The 23674-nt window shown below is 34.5% G+C and overlaps 1 pseudogene; it reads left to right on the forward strand.

Moving 5' to 3' along the window:
* Positions 1 to 1826: 1826 nt before the first annotated feature.
* LOC132426266 (N-acylneuraminate-9-phosphatase pseudogene) lies at positions 1827 to 2581 on the forward strand (annotated as a pseudogene).
* The last annotated feature ends 21093 nt before the right edge of the window (positions 2582 to 23674 follow it).

Consider the following 23674-nt stretch of genomic DNA (forward strand, 5'->3'; position numbering starts at 1 on the left):
ACACACACACACACACACACACACACACACACACACACACACACACGGAAAACTGTGAGGAGATGGGTATGCTAATTAGCTTGACTGTAGTAATCATTCCACTAAGTATATCAAAACATGCTGTACACCAAGCATCCCAGTCTAACTCAGAAATGATGCATGCACAGGGTGGACTTGAGAGAGCATGGCAAAAAGTGAAAGCCAAGGGAGACTTGAGAACTGGCTGCAATGTTGAATATATCTCCCATCTCACACAGAGAACAGTTAGCAGAGGGTAGAAGTCTTATAGACTCAAAGTGTGTGATGTTAACTTCTGTCCAAGTCATTAGCTGACTATTAAGCTATTCAGAGACAGAGGCTACCCCTGGGGAGCCAGGATAAAAATTGAAATAAAGAATTTGAAAAAATGAGCAGAGACAGCCAATAGCTCTACATCACAGGCCAATAGATTCCACAGTTTGAGTATGGGCAAGATGATAAAATAAAAAACACTCCTTAGATGTAAAACACAGTCTAGAGTTGCTATAATAAATTACCTAAAATGTCCAGTTTTCAGCCAAAAATTATTACACATGCAAAGAAATAGAAAAGTGTGAAATGTACTAAGGAAAAAATCAGCAGCTAATGGAAACTGAGTCTGTATGGGCCTAGATGTTAGATTAGCAAAGACCAGCCAGGAATTAATAGACAAGCTCAAAGAATTAAAGGTAAAAATGTTAAAAATGAGCAGAAAAAAAATATATATATATAATCTATAGAGAAATATAGACTATAAAAAATAACCAAATTTGAATTCTAGAGTTAAAAAGTGTGACTGAATTAAAAATAAAAATTATTAGATGGACTCAACAGCAAATTTGAGGTAGCAGAGATCATTTATTTGAAGATATATCAATAGAAAGTATACAAAGAATTTTAAAAGATTGAAAAAATGAGCAGAAGAACCCTAAAGACCTGTGATACAATGACAAGCATTCCAACATGTATAAAGGGAGTTGGCAAAGGAGAGGAGAGAAAGAGAAGAGGAGACAAAATTTTTGAACAATATCTCCAAACTTCTGAAAGTTGATTAAAAACATTAACATTTAGATGCAAATAGCTCACCAAATCACTAGTAGGGTAAGTAAAAAGAGCACCATAACTAGAAACAACATAGTCAAAATGATAAAAGACAACTCGTCAAAGGAGCCAGAGAAAATGACTCATCACATAGAAGGGAACAATAATATGTTTAACAATGGACTTCTTATCAGAAATGGTGGAGGATAGAAGATAACAGAATGACACAGTCAAAGTGCTGGAACAAAAGAAACTAAACCCAGAATTGTATATCAGGTGGAACATTCATTCAGAAATGAAGTTAAAATGAAAATATTCTCAGGTATAAAAAAAATTGAAAGAATTTGTTGCTAATAGACCTAACCTGTAAGAAACACTGAAGTTCTTAAGGCTGAAAAGAAACACACCCGATGATAAGTTAGATACACAGGGCGGAATGAAGAGTACCAAAGGTATTAAATATAAAAGATTGGTTATATGTTTTCTCTTAATTGAAAAGAAGATAATTCAAAGCAATAATTGTAACACCAACTTGTTGGGATATATAAATACACAGTCAAATATATGCATATTATAATCTACACAACAATAGCACAGATTAAAAGGGGAAAAGAAATGAAGCTACATAGATGCAAAGTTGCTATATTTTTACCAAAATGAAGTTAGCGGTGACCTGACAGAAACTAGGATAAATTTAACATGAATATAGAAATATCTACAGCAGCCATTAAAGTAATAAAAGATACAAATTCAGGAGTTGGTGCGCCATGCAGGCAACAGTGGCATGGGGGCTGAGCCAGGTGTGAGCTGTCTTCTTCGACCTGGACAGCATACTCATCAACATGCCCAGGGTGAGTCGGAAGGGCATGTTGGAGGTGATAAAGCTCTTACAATCAAAATACCATTTCAAAGAAGAGGCTGAAGTCATCTGTGACAAAGTTCAAATTAAACTCAGCAAGGAATGTTTTCATCCTTCTAATACATGCATTACTGACCTCAGGACTTTACACTGGGTGGAAGCAATCCAGGAAACCAAAGGTGGTGCAGCCAATAGGAAACTGACTGAAGGATGTTATTTTCTGTGGAAATCTACATATTTACAGCATATGACACTAGCAGATGTCAAAGCCATGTTTACTGAACTTCAAAAGGATGTCTGCCTACTTTTATTAACAAATGGAGACAGACCCAGAGGGAGATCGAGGCTTGTGCCTGTCTGTCCTATTTTGATGCTAATGTTGTAGATGGAGAGCAGAAAGTGGAGAAGCCAGCACCTTCCATATTTTATTACTCCTGTGATCTCCTTGGAGTAGAGCCTGGGGACTGTGTGATGGTTGGTGACACACTAGAAACTGATATTCAAGAAGACCTCAATGCAGGGCTGAAGGCAACAGTCTGGAAAGATAAAAATGGAATGGAGCCATTGAAGTCATCCCCCATGCCACATTATATAGTTTCTTCTGTGCTAGAGTTACCTGCTCTCTTACAAAGTGTAGACTACAAAGTCAGTGTGTCAGCTTAAAGCACAGAAAGGGTTATGCTTATGAATTTTAGCGTCAAATTACAGGGTTTGAACTAAGAAAAGTTAAGGCATTCTGTATACTATGACCCAGTTCTAAGAATAGTTATACTTGTCGTGTAATGACCAACCAACCATTGACTGGTATTTATATCTGAAAATCCAGTGTACATTAATACAAGTTGCTTTTAGTAGTGTAATCCAGAAAACTTGAAGTATATTTGTTAATCTGTGGCTTGAAATTTTTTTTAAAAAGTTATGTTATTAATCTTTTAGCATCTTGGATCTATGAAGATACTAAGGAGGATAACATATATGGATGCACAAATGTAGATTTTATGTTTTGGCTTAAAAAGATATTTTTTAAAAATAGATATTCTAAAATATGTATAATAGAGATTTATTAGAGCAGTTGGACCTGGTTAATATGAAGTACCAAGTCACATGCAAATCAAAACATATTTCATAGTGAAATTATTTTTGTATTTTCTGTTTTTAAAACATGTACCATATTTTTGCCTACTTCGAATGTATACTTATGAATTTAATTTTTCTACATTACCTTTGGGGTAGTGTAATTTTCCTATGGTGTGTACATGACCAATAAATTCCTCCAGTAAAAATCAGCATATGGTGCTCCTTTTCCATTACATTTTCCCATTTTTCCAGAGTGAGCTTATAGGTTCCTGTTAGTCTTTACCTTTTATGGTAGTACTGTTACTATCTTTTCCCAGGTACACAAGCGGTTTGAGGGACTAGTCTGTCTTGCTGTGGATGAGTACAAGCCACATGGCACCAGAAGTCATTTTCCTTCTGTGGCCACATCAGAGGGGAATTGCCTTGGTGAGGCCTAATCATGCTGCACCCCATCTGTTGCCTACTGACTGAATAGTTTCACCCATATGATGAAAACCAATAGAAAATTAGGTTTTGCTATGAACCATTTCCAGAGTGCCTTTTAATACTTGACTGGCTCTTTTTGGTGTTACCATCTGCCTTAAATCTGTTTTTCAAATTTTGGGAACTATGTGATTGTTTCACAAATTTCTATATCCATTTCAGGGTTTGCTTTGAGCTTACTAATTAATGACTCCATAGTGAGGCATCTTGCAATTAGAAAAATTTCTCAAGAACATTAGCTAGAAAGTCTCATGATATCACCAACGAAACTTAGAGTACTATGGTTAATTAAAGAAAAAAGAAATAATGTTTGGATTGTTTTTTGGTAGGGTTTTTGTTTTTTTTAACTGTTGTATGGGAAACTACTAATGTAAAATGTTAGATTGTTGAGATAGCTATGGTTCCTTCAAGTATCCTACCAAGAACAGGATTCTCTGCCATTGTGCATATGCCTGTTGTGCTTACTTCTCATTCTTAATTTTTAAAAATGTGATTGTGCCTTTGACTGTCTAGGGTGTTGTCACTCTGAAGCTGAATGTGTGTGAACAGGGAATGTTTGTGTATAGCTCTACTAGGTGCAGTGCCCATGTGATCTCAATTATATTGTAGCTGTTTTTAAAATTGTTGAGTCAGAGAATCTTGCAGAAAAATAGTTTTGTGCATGATTTCTCTAGTGGACTGATGTGTGATGCTGAGGGCTTGTCCTTTCAGCTCTCCCACAGGACAGGTCTAGGCATGGCATATTCATTATGCTCCCTGAGAAGGTTCATTGCTCCAAGATAATAGGAGCAGATCTCAACACAAGAACACCTAGGATGTTAAGTGAGCAGTTCTTCAGCAAAAGTGATCTGGGGAGGAATGAAAGAATTGAGTTTCCTTGTCTTCAGTTTGTATTCTAGACAGTGCAGTAATGCAATATTACATTCCATTTGCACCGTTTCTTAGTGAAGAACTTTGTGGTTTTCTGCCTTCTGAGTGGGTTGTCACAGAAGATATTAAGAAACCTTGGAATAGACCTACTATTAATTTTTTTAGAATAATATTTCTTAAAAAAAATGATGTAACAGGAAAAAAAAGATACAAATTCAGAATATTTAAAATGGTACACTAAAAAGATTGTCTAACCCAAAATAAGGCAGGGAAGAATAAAGGAATAACAACAAAACCCCATGAGACATATAGAAAAGAAAAAGGAAAATGGGAGATATGAATCCAATCTTACCAATATTTACATTAAATGCGACTGGATTAAACACTCCAATCAAAAGGCAATGATTGTTAGACTGGATTTTTAAAATTCAAGATCCAAGTATGTATAATAGCCATTTTTAATTCAAAGACACAATAGGTTGAATGCAACATGACAGAAAAAGATCTACTGGTGTACCGTGTTTTATTGCACTTCACTTTACTGTGCTTTGCATGTTACATTTTTTTACAAATTGAAGGTTCGTGACAACCTTTTGTTGAGTAAGTCTACCAGCATTATTTTCCCAACAGATTTGTTTTTAAACTAAGGTATGTACATTTTTAAGAAACATAATGCTATTTATTGCACACTTAATATACTATAGTATGGTGAAAACATGACTTTTATATGCACTGGGAAACCAAAAATTTCATGTGACTTACATTCTCGCTTTATTGTAAATTTGCTTCATTGTGGTGGTCTGGAACTGAACCTACCATATCTCTGCGGTATGCCTGTACCAGACAAACAGTAAATAAAAGACAGCTTAAGTGGCTATAGTAATATCAGAGAAATAGACATTAATATGAAAATATTACAACGTGATATTTCATAATGATAAAAGGGTCAATACAGCAATAAAATATAACAACAGTAAATGAATATGAACCTAACAATACAGTCTCAAAATACATGAAGTCAAAATTGGCAGATTTAAAAAAGAAATAGATATTCAACAGAATGACTTATCAATATTTCTATCAATAATGGAAAGAAAAACTACACAGAAAATCAGTAAGAATATAGAAGACTTAAACAATACAATCAACCAGCTCTTTCTAATAGATATAGAATATTCTACCCAACAACAGACAACATATTTGTTTCTAATACACATGGAACATTCTCCAAGATCATACTGTGGATTATCAAACAATCTAGATAAATGTTAAAGTATTGAAGTGTACAAAGTGTCCACATAGGGGGATGACAACACCTACAGGCTGAATCCAGCTCACTGCATTTTGTATATAAAGTTTTACTGAAACATAACCACACTTATTCATTTACCTATTGTCTATGGCTGCTTTCATGTTTCAACAGCAGAACTGAGAAATTGCAATAGAAACCACACGGCTGTCAAAGGCTAAAATTGTGGAAAAACTTAGCAAATCTCTGAATTAGTAATCAACACAGAGAAACAAATTTGGGGAACCCTCAAATAGTTGGAGTTTATGAGACACTTCAAAATAACCAATGGGTTATTTAAGACATTAGAAAATGGCTTAAATTAGGCAAAAACAAAAATGGCTTATTAAGGTGCAGCTTTAAATGGTTGAATTAGAAAGGAAGAAATTTTACAATAATCTAAGCATCCAGCTTAAGAAGCTAGATAAAGAAGAGCAAATAACACCAAAGTATGCAGAACAGAGTAAATTATAAAGACCAGATCAAAAATCAGTGAAATATTAGAAACAAAAAGACAATAGAGAAAAATAAGTGAAACCAAAAGTTAATCATTTTGAAAGAACAACAAAACTGATAAAAGCTTAGCAAGAATGAACAAGAAAAATTATTATATAGCATAATTTGTGCTCCAGATACTGTACTAAACATTTTTGTATTAACTTAAGCATGTTTTATGTCAAATCTCAAGAAAATTGTTGAAGGAGAAAATATTATAAACTTTATGCAAATCAAGTTGAACATTTAGATATAGGCAAATTCAAAACTAAATTTATCAAAACTAAAGAGATAAGAAATCTGAATACTGTGATACTTATTAAAGAAGTTAAAACCATAATTAAAAATCTTCCCATAAAGCAAACTCCAGGCCTGGATGATGTTACTGGTATGTCTTTCTACCATTTGAGAAGGAAGTACTATCAATGTTTTATAAACTCTTCCAGAGATTACCAGAAGAATGGATAGTTTTGAACTCATTTTATAAGGCGTGTATACCTTGATACCACCACTTGACAATGTTGTAATAAAAAAAAAAAGAAAACATAAATATTCCCTCAGAGACCTAGATACACAAAAAATCCTTAAAATATCAAGAGATTGAATACAGCAATATATAAATAGAATAGTACATCATGACAAAGTGGGCTTTATTCCAGAAATGCAAGGGAGATCAAAATTTGAAAAAAATGTACTTCACCAAGTGGTGAATTATAAGTGAGAAAACCATATGATCGTTTTAATAGACACAGATAAATAGATTCTTGATTTTAAAAAGAGAACTCAGCAAACCAGAAATGCAAAGAACTTCCTCAGTCTAATAAAGGAATTTTTTTTTAAGTTTACAGCCAACATTGTACTTTAAGGTGAAATGAATGCCATTAACGTTGGCCACAAAGCAGGATGGCTATTCTTACTGTTTCTATTCAATACTTTGCAGGATGTCCTAGCCAGTACAGTAAGTCAAGAAAAAGAAATATAAAGCATAAAGATTGAAAGGAAAAGTCGAAATGTCTGTATTCACAGGTGTGATGGTATATATAGAATACATTCATAGAAAATCTTAAGCAATCTTAAAAAAAAGTGATAACTAGTGAATTTAGCAAGGTCATAGAATAAAAGTTAAATATATAAAAATCACTTGTACTTCTAGATATCAGCAAAAAAAACCCTTGAAAAATGAAATTAGAGAAATAATATAATTTACCATAGCATCAAAAACATGCAGTGCTTACCAATAAATTTAACAAAAGATGAACAACATCTCTATTTTGAAATTATAAAATAAGACCAAGAGAAATATAAGACCTAAATAAATGAAGAGATATATCATGTTCACTGAAGTGTACATAATGCTGGTTTAGATGAGAATTCTTCCTAAATTGACCTAAAGATCAATGCAATCCCAATCAACATCCCAGCAGGCTATTTATATAGTAGATATTGAGAAGCTAATTCTAAAATTTTTATGCAAATTCAAAGAACCTACAATACAATTGGCAAAACAGTCTTGAAAATCTTGAACAAAATTAGAAGACTCACAGAGTCTTTTTAATAAAGACAACTGGATGTCCATATAGGATAAAAATTGATCTTGACCCCAACCTGACACTATAAAAAAGAAACTAATTCGAGATGGATCATATAACATAAAACAAAAGAGCTAAACATAACATAAAATAAAGCTTATCTTCATAAACAGATATTTCAAACCTACTTGGAATGGCTAAAATTAAAGACTGATAACACCAAATGTCAACAAGGGTGTGAAGCAAATGCAATTCACACAATTTGCTGGTGGGAGTGTAAAATGATAAAATGACTTTGGAAAAGTGTTTGGCAGTTTATCATAACATTAACCATATACTTTAACCTAGCGATTCCATCATTGGTATCAACCCAAGAGAAATAAAAGCATATGTCCATTTATAAACTTGACAAGAGTATTCACAGCAGCTATTCATAATAGCTCAAAACAGAAAACAACCCAAATGTCCATCCAGAGGAAAATAAAGTGATATATTCATATGGAATACCACTCAACAATAAAACATGAATGAACAACTGATAGACATACCATGGTGCATGAATATTAGCCATTGTGCTGAGTGAAAGATTTTATGAGTCCATATGTATAAAGTTCTAGAACAAATAAAACCTATCTACAGCGATAAATAGAATAGTGGCCCAAGGGATGGAAGTGGGGTTGATAGGAAAAGACTTGAACAGAATAGGAGTGACAAAAATTCTGTGGGTTACTTAGGTAAGTACTTAGGTAAGATGTACTTGTCCAAAACTCATTGAACTGTACTTATGCATTTGACTGTAAATTATATCAATAAAATAAATGCTTCACTTAAAAAAATATCAAGCCATTGCAGATGACTGAGCAAAATTCTGTCCAGTCTAAGTAAAGATGGAAATACATCCAGTCATATAACTCTTAACTTGGGAAAGTAAGTATACCAGTTTCTCTAATGATTAAAAAATTTATTCATATACCAAGCTCTATAACTTCTTTTGGAGACATTGAGGAATATAGTGGAAAATGGCCTAGGAAGTTTCACATGAAAAGTAATACATTTGCATTGATTTTTAAAATAAGAGCAAAATTTAAAGCACACTGTTGAATTATAATTCTGACAAATGGAATGAAAATTTTCTGGTTCATATGAGGATATTTAAAATAACTTCAGGAATAGCTGCCAGCAGTTCGTTTCTGATATTTAACTATTTTCTCCCCTAAAACTCTTTAGTGTTCTACATATTTTTAGTACATCTGGTAACATTAAGAAGAAAGCCTTAGTTATTCTCTAATGATCTTTCACACTGACTCTCCTTTTAAGAATGATGGGTTCTAAGCAGAAGCATTACTGTGAAACCTACAGGTTTCAGAGAGGGCATGGCCCTGCCTACACTTTGACTTCAGACTGTGAGCCTCCAGAATTGTGAGACAATACATTTTTCTTGTTTTAAGCCACTTAGTTTGTACTATTTTGTTACCATAGCCCAAGGAAAGTAATATAGATGTACCTTTTACCGTAGTTCTCTGTTGAATTATTTTGATTAATGACTCTAATATTTAGAAAAGATTTTTTAATGAATGGACATATTAATCAGATCTCTTCTGACAAAGAGATGTCCTATACAGTATATACAATAGAATATTACTCAGTCTTTAAAAAGAAGATGCTGCCATTTGTGATAATGTAGGTGAACCTGGACTATGTTATGCTAAGTAAAATAAGCCAGGCACAGAAAGGCCTCACAGAACTTTGCTCTGCACATTTGCAGCCAGTTACTCATCCAAACTCTGGGTCTGTGATGGCTAATACAATAGCCAGAAACCACATGCTGTAGACATTTAAATTTAAACAAAATAAAATATTTAGTTCCTTAGATGTACTTGCCACATTACAGTGGCTCAATAGCCACACAGTGCTGGTGGCTACCATAATGGACAGCACAGATATATGTATTTCCATCATTGCAGAAAGTTCTATTGCACAGCATTGCTCTTGGGTACCCCATGCATATTTCTGGAGCTCTGTTTTCAATACAGGTTTCTCTTCTCTGATATCCTGCTCCACAATTCCAGCTGTCTCAACAGCCCCAAATTATAATCTGTTTTTTCTGCCCAGCGAGACTTCTGCTCTGTTTGAACTCTATCCTGTATCCAGTTTTGAAAAGCACATAAAACTAGGTGACTTTGGAGCTAACCTTATGCCTTTCAAGAATCACAGCCCTGCACTGTTCTCCAAGGCCCGCACATAGTTACTTTTTATATTTCGCTAGTTTATATTTGGTGAGGGAGAGCAAATTCAATAGACATCCATCATGGCAATCACCACAAAAGTTTGATGATGCTTGTAATAGTTCATTTTAATTGTCAAGTAGTATTCCAAGTTTTATCCATTTACTTGATGAATGGATGTACCTTTCATCCAGTTTCCCTCAATGGTTACATATTATGTAACTATAGTACAATGCCCAAAATAGGAAATTTGCCTGGGTATAATGTGTATGTGTGTGGTTGCATGTCATTTTATCATGTGTAAATTTGTGTAAGCACCACTGCAGTCAAGATATAGAACTATCACCACAAAGCTTTCCTGCATGCTGCCTCTTTATAATCACATAGATTCCCCTTCCCTTCACTCCCCTAATCTTAACCTCCTGCACTACTTTATTCTCCATCTCTACAATTTTGTCACTTAGAGACCGTTATATCAATGGAATCATATAGTATATGACCTTTGGCTTTTTCTTACTTAGCATAATGCCCTTGAAATCCATTCAAGTTGTGTATATCATTAGCTCATTTCTTTTTATTGCTTAGTAGTATTCCTTGGTATGGATGTACCACAAATAAAGATAATATGAACATTATGTATAGGTTGTTCTGTAAATGTAGGTTTTCATTTCTTTGGGGTAAATGCACAGAAATACATATGGTATTTCTACCACGTCAATCTGCTAAACTGTTTTCTAGATTGGTTTACTGTTTTACATTCTCACAATCAACATATGAAATATCCATTTCTTCGCATCCTTACCAGCATTTGCTATTGTCAGTTTTTTTTCAGTTCTTCTAATAGATAAGTGGGGATATCTCATCATAATCTTTATTTGCATTTCACTAGTGATGTTGAAAATCTTTTCATATGTTATTTGCCACCCATGTATCCTTTTCAGTGAAATGTCTCTTCTTGTCTTTTGACCATTTTCTATTTGGATTTTTTTAAATGTTGAGTTTTGATTATTTAAAAAATATATCCACCTAAAACTAATACAATGTTGTATGTCAATTATATCTCAATAAAACTGGAAAAGAATAAAAAGTTTATTTTGGATATGAATCATTTTTGGATATATGGTTTGCAAATATATTCTCCTAGTCTCTGGCATGCTTTTTCATCATCTAACAGGGTCTTTTGAAGAGCACGGTTTTAAATCTTGATAAAGTCTGATTTATGGATTTTTTTCTTTATAGATCATGCTTTCAGTGTCAAGCAAACTATTTTATTTTTTAAGGTATACAACATGATAATTTAATATAAGCATACATTGTGAAATGATTACCGCAATTAAGTTAATTAACACATCCATTACCTCACACAGTTAATATTTTGCCTGTATGTGGTGAGAACACTTAAGATCTACTCTCTTAGCAAATTTCAAGTATACAATACCATATTATTAGCTATAATCACCATGCTATACATTAGATCCCCAGAATTTACTCATCTTATTACTGACAGTTTGTAACACTTTGACCATCATCTCCCTCTTTACCCCACCCCCAGCTCCTGGCAACAACCATTCTATAGTTCTATGAATTTAACTTTTTTTTTTTTAAAGATTCAACTTGTAACTGAGATCATACAGTATTTGTCTTTCTGTGTCTGGTTTATTTCTCTTAGCATAATGTCCCCAAGGTTCATTCATGTTGTTGCAGATAGCAGGATTTTATTCTTTTTTATGGCTGAATAATATTCATATATATATATATACACACATATATATATTTATTTCTCAATTTATAATTTTTTTGTCCATTAATCCAGCAAGGATCCTTAGGTTCTTATCTTGGTTATTGGGAAATATGCTGCAAAGACCATCGGAATGCAGATTTCACTTTGAGATCCTGATTTCATTTCCTTTGGATATATACTCAGAAGAGGGATTGCTGGATCATATGGTAATTCTATTTTTAATTATTTGAACGCTCCATTCTGTTTTCCATAAAGGCAGTACCTCTTCACATTCCCGCCAACAGTGCACAAGGATTGCCTTTTCTCCACACCCTTGCCAACACTTGTTACCTTTTATCATTTTGATAATAGCTCTCCTAACAGATGTGAGGTAATAACTCATTGTGGTTTTGATTTGCATTTCCCAGATGATTAGTGATGTTGAAAACATTTTCATATATCTGTTGGCCATTTGTATGTCTTCTTTGGAAAGATGTCCATTGTAGTGCTTTGCCCATTTTTTAATTGGGTTATTTTTTAATTTAAATTTTCTTTTCTTTTTGTTTTGCTATTGAATTGTATGAGTGCTTTATATATTTTGGACATAAATCTCTTTTCAAGTATAAGATTTATTTTTTCCCTTTCCATAGGTTACCTTTTTATTTTGTTGAATTTTTCCTCTATGGTACAGAAGCTTTTTAGGTTGGTGTAATCACACTTAATTATTTTTGCTTTTTTCCTGTGCTTTTGCTGTCAAATCCAAAAAAATCATTACTAAAACCAATGTCAAGGAGCTTTTCCCCTATGTTTCTTCTAAAAGTTTAGAGTTTCAGGTCTTACACTTAAGTCTTTAATTCATTTTGAATTAATGTTTGTGTATGATGTAAGATAAGGTTCCAACTTCATTCTTCTGCATATGGATATCCAGCTTTCCCAACACCCTTTATTGGACAGACTACTTTTTTCCCATTGTGCATTTTTGGGGTCCTTGTTAAAGATTAGTTTAGTGTATATGCATGGCTCTCTATTCTGTTGTATTGGATTATGTGTCTATTTTATGCCAATACCATACTCTTTTGATTAGTATAGCTTTGTAAGACAGTTTAAAATCAGGAAGTATGATGCCTCCAGATTTGATCATCTTTTTCCAGATTGTTTTGGGTACTTGGGGACTTTTGTGGTTTCATATGAATTTTAGCATTTTTTCTATTTCTGTGAAAAATGCCATTGAAATTTTGAGAGGGATTTCATTGTATCTGTCGATAGCTTCGGGTAGTATGGACATCTTAACAATATTAATTCTTCCAATCCATGAACAAGGGATATCTTTCCATTTATTTGTATCTTCCTCAATTTCTTTAGTCCTGTGGCTGAGAAAGGCTGAAGCTGAGTTACAGGGCTGTTTCAGGATTTTCAGTTGAACCAGTGTTGGAGGACCTGCCTTGGGGCATTGATACTCTTGTCTCCCACTTGGTCCCTAGGCAGGACCATGGCTAAGAGGTGCTGGAGCCTGGTCACTGACTGTTTCAGTGTCCACTTGCTTCAGGGTCCACAGCCGGGACCAAGATTGGTGGGCCTCTTATCGTGGGCATGGGTTGGTGTCAGGAACAAGTCCAAACAGGGCTGTAGCTGGGTCTGCAGGGGTCAGGGCAGTTTTGGCTGTAGCCAGGACCATGGTGAGCAAGTCTACCACCTGGACCTGGGTGTGACTTCGCAAGACAGCCGTCTTTGGTCTTGGATTCCATTGGGGTTTCATAATCTCCTACCCAGATCTCAAAGCTCCCACAAAGCCACTTATTTTTTCCTATGGATGGCTGCCAAAATATTGTTGCTGAGAGAGACTATGAATGGGGACTTCCTATTTTATCACACTGTATGCTAATGTCACTCCTCACACAAACTCTTGACCAATCCTTAGCTCCGAAAGATTTTCTCCTATGTTATCTTCTAAAAGTTTTATAGTTTTACATTTTACGTTTAAGGTTTAGGTCAAAATTCATTTTTTTGACTGTAGATATCCAATTGCTCCAGCACCATTTTTGAAAGGGCTATCCTTCTTCCATTGGATTGCTTTTGCACCTTTGTCAAAGATCAGTTCAGCATATTTGTATGGATCTGGGTTCTGTATTCTGTGTCATTGATCCATTGTATCTACCCCTCTGTTAATACCACATGGTCTTTGTTAATATATCTACATAATAAGTCTTGAAATCAGATAGAGTGGCTCTTCCCATTTTGTTCTTCTTTCTCAGAATGATTTTAGCTATTCTAGTTCCTTTGCCTTTTCATATATATATTTGGAATAAAAGTGTCTATATCAACAAATAATTTTTCTGAGATTTTGATGCCAATTGTATTAAACCTTACATCGTTTGGGGGAAATATGACATCTTTACTATGTTGAGTCTTTCAGTCCATGAACACTGTATCTCCATCTATTTAGATGTTTTTTATTTATTTTATTAGCATTGTGTATGTTCAGCATACAAGTCATGTACATGTTGTGTTAGATTTTCATGTAAGCATTTCATTTTTTTGAGCAACTGGTAATGATGTTATTTTTTACATGTGTTCTGTTCTTTATTTCTTCAACATTTAGCTTTTTCTTCTCTTTAAGAGAATTTTACATTAGTAAAAGTATCACCTCTCTGATGTTAGAGTATGTTCTAGCAATTCTTACTCATAATTTTTATGATATGAACCAAATTAATGAAAATAAATAGCTTCAAGAAATTCCAGGATTGTAAACTGAAACTGCTGAGTAGGAGTAAATGAAGTAGTCTAGAAACAACTTTATTGAAGGAAATCAGAAACTTTATAACAAGGAGAGTATAGGCAGACTTTTTCTGTAAAGGGTCAGATGGTAAATATTTTAGGCTTTGTGGGGCACACACAGTCTCTGTCACTTCTCCTCCCCTCCCCCAGCCTCTCTCCATCCTTCCTCCTTCCTTCTAAAGAGATAATGTACAGTATGGTGACTATAGTTAACAATACTGTATTGTATACTGGAAATTTGCTAAGCGGGTAGATTTTAAGTGTTCTCACAAAAAAGATAATGGTAACTATATGAGATGATAGATATGTTTGTTAGTTAATTACAGAGATCATTTCACAATGTATTAAGTCTATCAAAACATCAAGTTGTATATTTTAAATGTATACCATTTTTATTTGTCAATTATACCTCAGTAAATCTGAAAAAAAACTGTAAAGACCGAAAGCCCCATTTCCATAACAAATATTTTGTTTTGCTCCTTTAATACCTTGAAACAAAATTTATAATATAGTCTATAATATACATAATTTTAAAATGCAGTACCTTAACTATAACATAAAGTAGAAAGAAAAGGAAAGAAATATTAGAAAAGAATTCTGATTCTTGATTTTAACTTTTTTTTTTCTTCTATTTTTATTGGATCAGTCTGTGAAAGACATTACCACCAGTGCTTTACTTGAGAGGACATTATGCTAGTTTTAGACATAAGATAGTAATAGTTCCTTGGTGTTAACAGCTATCATGGATGTGTGTGAATGAGCCATCTCTTCTGAATATTAAACTTAGTTGAACCTTGACCAACCTATGTTGATATGGATACTAATGTTGGAAATGGGACCTCATGAGTAAGTGTTTTAAAGTCTGTGTTCTGCAAACAAATAAATTTGTCAGCTGCTGCTTAGAAAACATCCATTGTTCATTTATTTTATCACTGTAGGAAAAGGAGGAATCCAAATAGCTTGCCTATGGCTGGATGCATCATTAATTTTCCTGAGAACTAATTTGTTAAGCAGCACAGGTTATGTCAACTGAGATTATCTAGGTCTTCTTTTCCCCTTTAATTCAGAAAGGAAACAAGATGAAAGTGCTATACTGTCAACTGAAAATAGAATTTTTAGAGGAAAGGCACATACTTAGAGGCACCCAGAGCTGACAACTTATATCTCTGCAAATGCCTTTCTGGCAGGGATGGGCTGTGGAACACTGGCACACAATCCAGACAGACAAGTGATACTGGATGGATAAAGGGAAAAAGAAGAAGGATCTGCTATGTAACAAGCACATATATTTAGGGTTTAGAAAAAAATGCAATATACTCGCATGCAAAACTCATATTGCAGCTAAATAACTTTCCTTGATGTTTCTTGTGCCTTCTTTTTTTCCATATATATTCATACATGTGTATATGATGTACATATAATTACATCTATATATATCATTCATCTTTATTTATTTTACAACAACATAGAAAATATATTTTTTGTTAAAAGAAATGGAGGGACTTTGCTGGTGGTCTAGTGGTAAAGAATCCGCCTTCCAATGCAGGGGTCACAGATTTGATCCCTAGTCGGGGAACTAAGATCCCACATGCCACAGGGCATCTTAGCCTGTGCACCACAACTACTGAGCTCGCGAACCTCAACTAGAGAGCCCGTGTGCCGCAAACTACAGAGCCCATGTGCTCTGGAGCCCATGCGCCACAACTAGAGGAGAGGAAACCCACATGCCACACTAGAGAGAAGCCTGTGTGCCACAACTAGAGAGAAGCCTGTGCGCGGCAACGAAGAGCCCGCGTGCCATAACTAAGATCCGACACAGCCAAAAAAATAAAAAAATAATAATAATAAAAAAAAGAAATGGAAACTCTCATAAAACAGAAGAGGAATTGATTAGAAGGGTAGCGGTAGATGATAGTGCTTGGAAATAATAGAGTTGGTGAACTAGGGTCAGTAAAGGATAATACCTGGACTAAGCATGGAGCTAAATAAAATCTCTTCCACTACTGATGCTTCTACTGCTCCCACCACCACTGCCACCATTGCTGCTACTCCATCCATCTTACCTTCAACTCTCTCATAAGCTTCCATTGAATGCTCAAAACTGCCAAGACCACACCCAGTGGCAGAGAGACCACAATTACTTGGGCTTTTGGAAATCAAGGAAATAGCTAAAACTCAAATATATGTGCACTACAACCTAATTTTTGGCTCCTAATAGGCAAGTATATCCATCTTCCTAGATGTAAACTTCCAAAGTTATTCCAATCAATGTAATTGTTCATAATATAAGTACACTCTTCCTCTCCAAAGGAACACAGTCTAATTAGGTGATCTCAATTCTTCCTTCAGTGCTATAGTGACCCTATCTCAATATTCTGCAATTCAAGGATTAAGTGGTAATGTTAATTACCAACAGGGCATCAAATATATGTACTTTGAAGGTAAAAAGTGCAGAGAGAGGGGATGACAGTTAATATGAAATTCATGAATGATACATTAAGGAAGAAATATTCTGTCCTTGATTCTGCAACTGGAGATTAGGATATGACTGATTTTTTTTGACTTTCCTCCTCCAATAGCCATTCCATATTCCCTTTGCCTCCAGTGTCTCAAAAGCTGATAGTTCTTTGTTTAGTGTAAGTAATCAAACTTCCATGTGAGAAGAATGTGAGCCCTTTGTATTACAGCCCAATGGAATTTGAAATAGTCTTTTATTAACTGTTTTTCAATAAACTTTTAAAATTTTAGAAGTTTTCAGTTTACAGGAAAGTTATGAAGATAGTACAGAGAGTTCTCTGTGCTCACTTCACACTGAGTTTCCTTTATTATTTTGGTGTATTTGTTACAATTAATGAAACAATGTTGATGCATTATTATTAACTAATATCTAAATTTTATTAAGATTTCCTTAATTTTAACCTAATGTCCTTTTTGTTTTCAAAGGTCCCTTCTAGGGTATCACATTACATTTAGTTGTAAGATTTTCTTAAAGCTCCTCATGACAGTGATAGTTTCTCAGACATTCCTTGTTTTTGATGAACCTGACAGTTTTGAGGAGTACTAGTAAGACATTTTGTAGAATGCCTCTTGAAGTTTCTCTGATATTTTTCTCATGGTTATACTGAAGTTATGGGTTTTTGGGAGGAAGAACACAGAGGTAAAATGCCATTTTCATCATATAATTTCAAGTCATACTCTCAACATGACTTACCACTGTTGATGTTGACCTAATCACCAGGCTGAGGTAGCCTATGTCGTGTTTCTCTGAGATGAAGTTCCTTTTTTCCCTTTCCATACTGTAATCTCTGGAGTGATGTAACTAGGCTGCCCGTACTTAAGAAGTGGGGAGTTAATGCTCCCTTCCTTGAGGGTGGAATACCTACATAAATTACTTGGAATTCCTCTTCATGGGAGATTTGTCCCTTCTCTCATGTTTATTCATTTATTCAAATATATCTGTATGGACTCAATGGATATTTATTTTATACTTTAGGTTATAACCAAATATTACTTTATTTTATTGCTCAAATTACTCTAGCTTCAGCTCTTGGAGATCCTTCAGGTTGTTCCTGTGTCTCTTTGACATCTTTGTGAGTTTTATTTTATGGGTTTTTTTGTTGTTGGTTTGTTTTTATTTTTTAGCACTTTTTTAGCACTTTTTAGACTGGCTCATTTCACTTAGAAATAGGCATTTAAGAATCCTACATGCCTTTTGGTGGCTTGATAGATACATTTTTTTTTACTTGTAAACAAAACTCCATTGTATGGATGCATCCATGTTTGTTTATCCATTCACATACTGAAGGGCATTTGGTTGCTGCCAATTTTTGGCAATTATGAATAAAGCTAATATAAACATTTGTGTGCAGGTTTTGTGTGAACATAAGTTTTCAACTCAGTTGGTCAAATACCTAGGAATGTGATGCCAGGGTTGTATGTTATAACTATGCTTACTTTGTAAAACTGCCAAATGCTGTTTTATAAAACCATTCCCTAGTTCGCAATGTAAAAACAACTTGTCCTTATTTTTCCCTTTATTTTCTCAACCCCTTTGTCTCAATGTTGCTTTTACTATTGGCAACCCATGCGAAATATATTCTCCTTTGGCTCTGTCTTTTACATCCTTTACAGCCTTTTACATTTATTATTTTCTTTTTCCTCAGCATTTTTTTCTGCCACATAACAATAGATTAGATAAATTCATTAATCTGAGCCTCTTTAAAATACCTATGACTTATCAGGTGTTGCAGTGCCTTGCTTCTTAAGTTTAAACCACCATAAGTTGATAGGACACTCCAGGTTAATTTGGATGAGAGGAGAGTTTATATCGTTTTCCATAGCAGCTGCACCATCTTACATTCCTACCAATAGTGTAGAAGGGTTCCAATTTCTCCACGTTGTTGTCAACACTTGTCGTCTTTTGTTTTTTGATAACAGCCATTCTAAGAGGTGAGAGGTGCTAGTTCATTGTGATTTTGATTTGTATTTTCCTGATGATTAGTGACATTGAGGATCTTCATATACTTGTTGGCCATTTGTCTTCTCAAGTCCTTTGCCCTTTTTTTTGCTATTGAGCTGTATGAGTTCTTTAGATATTTTGAATCTTAACCTCTTATCAGGCATATGGTTTGAAAATATTTTCTCCCATTCTGTAGATTACCTTTTCATTCTGTTGATTGTTTTGTTTGCTATGCAGAAGATTTTTAGTTTGAGGTAGTCCAGCTTGTTTATTTTTGCTTTTATTATGTATGCTTTTGGTGTCATATCCAAGAAGTCATTGCCAAGACAATGTCAAAAAAGTAACAGATTCTTTTTTTCTACTTACTTTGATTTGAATTTTGCACATTATAAAGTGCAATCCAAATGTTCTTTCAGTTTACTTTCTTTCCTAATTAGTAGTTCTAATTAGTTTAAATTTCAAATGTTTTGTGATTATTTGCAGTTGATTCACAACTAAGGAAAGCCATTCTAAGGACTGGTAGAATATGCCATTTCTAATGGAAAACTGTGTACAAACAGGTGCTTAGTGGTTTATTGCCTAATGCTTAGAACTGTGAAATACAAATGATATATAAGACCCAGTAACCTCCTATAAGAAGCTTACATTTGATTAGGAAAATAGCCCATACATGTGCCAAAATAAGGATGATTCTTTACAATTCTTTGTATCTTCCAATAATGTCCATCTTATGCCTAGGCATCTAGTAAGTGCACAACAGCTACTTTCTCAGTAAAATTATCTTTGATTTGACCTATTAGACCCATTCTCTTGGCTTAAGTTGGTACTTATCATGCCCCTGGATCCAAAGGACTTAATGATTTACTAACTTTTATTGTGAGCAGAAAGGACATTAGAATGTGTAAGCTCAAGGACACATTATTAATTATTGTTATAATATCAATATTATTTTATGCTAAATTTACATTTATAATAAAGCAAAATAAATTCAGTATATATATTATTTATAATTTTTAAAGAATGTATGTATCTATATAATATATAATCTAATATACATAATATATAATATAGATATAATCTCTATGTATATATTATAATATACATAATCATTATGTATTGAAGGTCTGAATCAGAGAAGACATGATGCCTATATGCAAAGCAGGGAATAATTAATATGTGGAATCAAAAACAAATCTAAAACAAAAACAAAGCCCATAGATACAGAGAATAGATTGGTAGTTGCCAGAGGTGGGGCGTGTGGGGGCGGGTGAAATGGGTGAAGGGGGTCAAAAGGTAAAAACTTCCAGTTATAAAATAAATAAGTCCTGGGGAGCTAATGTGCAGAATGGTGACTATAGTTAATAATACTGTATTGTACATTTGAAAGTTTCTAAGAGAGTAAATCTTAAAGTTCTCAACACAAGAAAAGAAAATTGTAACTATGTATGGTGACAGAGATGTTTACCAGACTTATCGTGGAGATCATTTTGCAATATATACAAATATCAAATCATTATATTGTACACCTGAAACTAATATATTGTTACATGTCAATTATACCTCAATAAAAAAATGCAAGGTTGGGGCTTCCCTGGTGGTGCAGTGGTTGAGAATCCGCCTGCCAATGCAGGGGACACAGGTTTGATCCCTGGTCCAGGAAGATCCTACATGCTGTGGAGCAACTAAGCCCGTGCGCCGCAACTACTGAGCCTGTGCTCTAGAGCCCGTGAGCCACAACTACTGAGCCCGCGTGCCACAACTACTGAAGCCTGTGTGCCTAGAGCCCGTGCTCTGCAATGAGAAGCCACTGCAATGAGAAGCCCACGCACTGCAACGAAGAGTAGTCCCCGCTCACCACAACTGGAGAAAGCCCGCATGCAGCAGTGAAGACCCAACACAGCCAAAAATAAATAAATAAAATAAATAAATTTATAAAAAAAGAAAGAAAAGCAAGGTAATGGTTCATCAATGGTAACAAAAATACCTCACTAATGCAAAATGTTAATAATAGAGGAAACGCTGGTGTATTAGGAGGGAAGGGGGCATATGGAAATTCTCTGTACTTTCCATTTCATTTTTCTGTAAATCTATAACTACTCTAAAAATTGTCATAGTAATAATAATAGTAATAATAATCAGCAAGGTAATTTCATTGTTTCTATTAAATGCCAGGTACAGTATATCAATATTATGGAGCAAATTCTTGAACAGGTTCCTGGTTTGGGTACTGTACCCTGAGAAAGAAGTAGAACAGAGCTCAGGTCCTCAAAAATAGATACAGAGGAAAGTTTAAAGGACAGGCAGCTGCATCCATGGGTATAAAATGCTAGAATACTTTATGTACTTATTTTGTCAAATGGCAGCCCTGTCTCCCTGTTGGTTGGTTCCCAGGGTATCCACCCTACAGAGAAGCCTGCCTATTGACAAATGCCATGCCCTTATGTGAAACCCACCCTCATCTTCAAATGAAAGGATTTTTAGGGAGATAGAAGAACCAAACTGCAGAAGAAACCTGTACAAGGAGGAAAAAAATATAGCCTGAAAAAGATAGATCAGGATGAACTAACACAACAACCATCTTGGAAGAGACAAACAATTCAGATAAGAGAAGAAAATATTTTTAAAAGTAAAAAAAAAAAAAAATCCAGTTAGTGTCTTTAGAAGTACAAAAGAAGAAATTCAATCCATAAAACAAAAACATGGCTATCAGTGAAAGAAAAAAAAAAAGAAGCAATCAGAGGATAAGACAGTTACTAGAAATTTAAACATTCAGTAGATGTGATAAATACTAGAAAGGACATGGTTGAAAAAGCAAGTGGCAATTTGAAAGATAGAGATAAATAATAAAATAAAGAGATGAGAAATATGATTGACAAGTTAAGGGACATAGTAGATAGATTCAGAAAGTACAGCATTAATAGAAATTCCGTAAGGAAGGAACAGACCAGTGGAAAGGAGAAAAACAACAATAAAGACAATTTTCTTGAGCTGAAGAGTCTTCAGATTGAAAGAATCCTCTAAGAGCCAAGGAGAAAGAAATTTTTAAAGATAACATCTAGGAACATTTTGATAACACTTTCTGAACTCTTAAGGATAAAAAGGAAATCCTAAAAGCTTTCAGAGAGAAATTAAAAAAAGATCCTTACAAAAGAACAAGAATCAGCTTCAGACAGTTCATCAGCAATACTGGGAAGTGTAAGACAAAGGGAATTCCTTCCAAGTCTGAGATAAAAGGATTTTTGAACTTAAAATCTATATCCAGCCACACAATCAAGTGAAGGTAAGATAGACTGTCAAGATGAAAACACTCAAAAAGTTTATGAGCAATGGACATCATATGAAGAAAACTGAGAATGTACTCCTGAAAAAAAAAATTGCAAAGATGAACACAGAAGATACTGGGGATAGTAAGGATCAATATGCCTCAAGTCACACATTTCTTTGGCTATTATGCTACTTGATTCTACACTGAAAATTATGGTATTCATTATAATTACATTTTAAGGGCTGTTTGTTTTTAGTTTTAAAATAAATCTATATAAAAGGCCCAGAGGTGTAATTTTAGTTACAGATCATAATATAAACTATCATAAACTTAACAATGCAAGAAACGATATCATTAGTAATACAATTTCAATTTCTAACTTCTCTATTCTCATTAAGTTCACTGATTCTGTGTGACTTTCCCCTAGGGCCTGTGTTGGCTAGACAACAGCCAAGTGTTACCCACCCACATTGCTTCAACTATCATCTCTATCCAGAAAAATATTGAATCTGTGTTTTGAGCTCTTACTTCACTCTTGGACTCCAGTCTATAGTTCAGACCAACTGTTGAATATCTTGCTCTGGGTGTCCTACCAGGATCTCAAACTCAACATGTCCCAGTCTGAATCCATTGTTAAATGCCCAGCAAGATTTTCCTTATGACTACCTTACCTCTAAGTACCTAAGCTACTTAGGCTTACAACCTTAGTCTTCCTAGATGTGTCCTTTCTTTCATCCTCTTAGATATTATTGTTATAAAATCCTAGATTTCTACTTTTGTCCTGTGTTTTATATGACAAGATAGAGCCCTTTATATCCACCCTTATCCCAGCCTTCATTGTTTCTTGATTCAGCCTCCTAAACCTATCTCCTGCCTTGTCTATAATGTTTCCTTTATTATATGTATACCACCTTTTGTCATTAGATTAGTCATCCTAAAGTATAGACATAATTTGGTGATTCCCTTGCTCAAAAATTTTCAGGACCATTTAATAGTTTCCAACCACTTATGCAGTGGTTCTCAAATTTTAGTGTGGCAAACAATACATGGGGAGCTAGCTGCAAGTGTGCATTCTGGAGGCTTATTTGGCAGAGATCCTGATTTATTTATTTGTGAATAGGGCTCAGGAAACTGTATTTTTAACAAATGACCCAAGTGGGTTGTGGAAATGTACTTGCCTTTTGGGCTAATATCCAAATTCTTTAGCTCTATAATAATCTTCAGTGACTGGTTTCTAGAATACTTTTTTTAAGCCTTTACTCACCACTTCCCTACACATATACATGCTTTAATGAAATGTTCATTGGTTTAGACACTAAACTTTCCAGATTTCATTGATATTCTTTTTAAAAAAAAGAATTTATTTATTTAATTTATTTATTTTCGGCTGCGTTGGGTCTTTGTTGCTACGTGTGGACTTTCTCTAGTTGCAGAGAGCAGGGGCTACTATTCGTTGCAGTGTGCCGGCTTCTGAATGCGGTGGCTTCTCTTGTGGAGCACAGGCTCTAGGCACGCGGGCTCAGTAGTTGTGCTCGGGGCCTCTAGAGTGCAGGCTCAGCAGCTGTGGTGC

This window comes from Delphinus delphis, chromosome 5 (genome assembly GCF_949987515.2).
Source record: "Delphinus delphis chromosome 5, mDelDel1.2, whole genome shotgun sequence".
In the NCBI taxonomy this organism is placed as follows: domain Eukaryota; kingdom Metazoa; phylum Chordata; class Mammalia; order Artiodactyla; family Delphinidae; genus Delphinus; species Delphinus delphis.